The sequence below is a fragment of the Anomalospiza imberbis genome, chromosome 3 (genome assembly GCF_031753505.1).
Source record: "Anomalospiza imberbis isolate Cuckoo-Finch-1a 21T00152 chromosome 3, ASM3175350v1, whole genome shotgun sequence".
NCBI lineage: Eukaryota > Metazoa > Chordata > Aves > Passeriformes > Viduidae > Anomalospiza > Anomalospiza imberbis.
In genome coordinates this window covers 81,413,291-81,415,568 of record NC_089683.1, presented here as the reverse complement: position 1 = coordinate 81,415,568, position 2,278 = coordinate 81,413,291, and positions in this window count along the sequence as shown.

The window sequence follows — 2,278 nt, the reverse complement described above, 5'->3', positions numbered from 1 at the left end:
CCTAGAAATTCTTTCCTAGGCAAGATGGAATAGGACTTTCTATTTCTATTTTTTTTTTTTTTTAATGCACTGTGAGGTAACTAGTAGTTAAACCTGTGTTTCAGGTGGGAAAGCTGTAAGCCCACTTCACTAAGGAATCCTACACCTGGCCACATCCTGGAAGTTCTTGGCTGCAGGACCATGCTGGCTGGCCAGGAGCTGGGCCACTTGCTGTGAGAAAATTCACACAGTGCCTGAGGTGTATGGCAGGGCTGAGTGAAGACTGACACAGAGACACTGGTGCCACACCTGGCTTCCTCTGCCTGGGACTGTCTGCTGGCCTGAGGCACCTCAGGGTTTCACCGTTTTGATCTGGTAAACTGCTCAAGCTTTTTCATGGGAATTGCAGATGGCAGTTGCGGAGGGCATTCAAGCCTAACCATAATGAGATTGTTCTTCCTTGTCTGCCTTTTGCAAACTCCCTCTATGGGTATCCCGAGGTAGCAAAGCCCTGCTCCACGAAGTGATGGTGGCAGCTGAGCCCAAACCCCTGTAAACTCCCCTCGCAGGGCAGAGCCAGAACAGGCCCAGTTCAACTGGTGCCGCAGAGCAGTAGGCACAAAACAGCTGTTGTGATCCAAAGCCAGTGTAGGAGTTGAAGACTTGTCCTGCTTTACTCTTCTCTGATACTTGCCAAAAGTGAAGCAGAAAGCTAACATTTCCATGCCCCTTCAGAAATTATTATGTTGTGGTTAGTATTTTCTAGAGAGCTTTTTGCTCTCCCTCCCTCTTCTCCCTGCAGCAGGAGTTGGACACTTGATATCTTTTCACATGGGGAAAACCTCCACAGCTTCAAGAGCAAAGGCCCCTCTTTGATGCAGGAGAGGCTGCATCAACGAGAGAACAGGATACAAAGTGGGCAGGAAGGTGCTGGTTTCCCTGCAGTGAAGAGCGGGGAAAAGGGAAGCTCTCCCAGGCTCACAAAGTGCTCACATTGCAGTGAGAGGTGGACAAACAACACCCCAAGCCCCTTTGTCAGAGGACAATGAAATAAGCTCTGAAGTTGGCTTTGACACATTGTTGCATTTCCCCACCTGCAGAGGAATGGTGTTGCTTAGGGCATCACATCAGGCAGGAATAAAATACTTGCCTTTGCCTCCCTCAGCTCCTCTTTTGGCTCTGGCCTGAGCTGGGATACCTGCCCAGCTCAGTGTCTCTGGTCAAGAGGAACACCGAGGTTAAAGCCTGTCTGGGCCATGAGCACGATTTGAGCAAGTCTGCAGGGCTGCAGAGTTCCAAACTCTGTAGCTCTGCAGAACCAAGCAAACCAGTCTTTCTCCAGTTCATAAGCAGGAAAACCCCTTTGCTCCTACCATCCAATAACCATCATTTTATGTCACTTAGCAGCAGATTTCAAAGGGCTCTTTCACAGCAGAAGAAATGTTGGTCTGTCGAGGAGCTTCTCCACTATCTTGGAAGGACATGTTTTGCCAAGTCTTTGGATTTCAATGGTAAAACAGTTTTGTGGCCTGGGTGTATCAATTGCTTTACATGGATTGCATAATCTGCTTTGGGGCCACAATGAAATGAATTTGGACAATGTCCATCTGAAGGATTTTTATTGATTTTCCCATTTGCCAGCTGTAAATAAGGCAGCATCCTTGCCTGGTTGCTGGCAGGCTGCCCCTTCCCAGATCAGCATTCCACTGGTCTTTGCAAAAAAACACAAAATCAGATTTTTGTTTATTGTTCACAAATTATGTAACAGTCCCCACAGAAAACATTTGGTAATGATAAGTAGTCTTTGTATATCCTCATTACTCTGACCTTTAAAAATACTGTTATTTACTGGTGCATTCAGTCACAGATGTTCAGAAATTAAAATTCCCAAGTCATGATAAGTATTTTCCTCAATCAAAATTTCTGTTAGCATGATGGGGAACATCACTCCCCAGTAATTGTATTCTGATTGCAGTCTTATCCATGCTACAAGCCGGGTACACAATGTTAATGACGTTAGTGAGAACAGAAATCCAGACATTACCAGTACCTCACTGAAGACTCTCTGCAGAACTTGACATGACTTTGACAAGGAGACTGAAGTACAGCAAGGGGGAATGGGAAAAGCAGAGGCAAACCCCCAGCAGCGATACTCTCAGGCACATGGTGTGACCCTCAGGGATGGTGCTGTGCAGGGCCAGGAGTTGTACTCAATGGTCCTTGAAGGCCCCTTCTAGCTCAGCTTATTCTGTGCTTCTGTGATCTTTGCTACTCCAGTTCCCAGACCACCAGCTGTCCC